This window comes from Mus musculus, chromosome 4 (assembly GCF_000001635.26).
Source record: "Mus musculus strain C57BL/6J chromosome 4, GRCm38.p6 C57BL/6J".
In the NCBI taxonomy this organism is placed as follows: domain Eukaryota; kingdom Metazoa; phylum Chordata; class Mammalia; order Rodentia; family Muridae; genus Mus; species Mus musculus.
The window spans coordinates 17,487,030-17,487,626 of NC_000070.6; positions in this window are offsets into that span (position 1 = coordinate 17,487,030).

A 597-nucleotide genomic window follows, 5' to 3' on the forward strand; every position below is an offset into this window, starting at 1 on the left:
ATACTTACTTCAAGAGCATGCATTATTAGACTAAAAGACCCACCGTTAGACTTTTCTTTTTAAGGTATATACAGATTCCTAATAATACTGTGGACTGGAGACCATAACTTTCACTATTTGACACAGATATTTGTGTTCAGATCTTTTAAGATATCTGCTTTAAATATTTTGGTTCTAATTCCTCCCACATTTCATTTATATCTTTTGTCACAGCATAGCATCTGCTTCATGAAATTGTTGTCTCCATGTAAACTAAATAGATTATGTCAGCCTTTAAGCCTACCAATATCTAATAACTATTTCCCTATATTAAGACATTCTCTATTAGAAGAAAATCAATAACAGAGCAGGAGTAAGTGTAATAACCTACACCCTCATGAATATGAAACCAAGCATCCAATCTGCAACTTTGAAAATAGATTAGAAGTTTGAAAAGACAAAAAAACAAACTCTAAAAAATGTAACATGCAAAATCATTTAAAGAAAATAATAGACTACAATCTAGAGTGCATACAATGTGATGAAGAGGGGAAAATCAGCTGTTATCCAAATCTGGATCTATAAACAATCCATAAAAGAAAATATCTATAAGCAGAG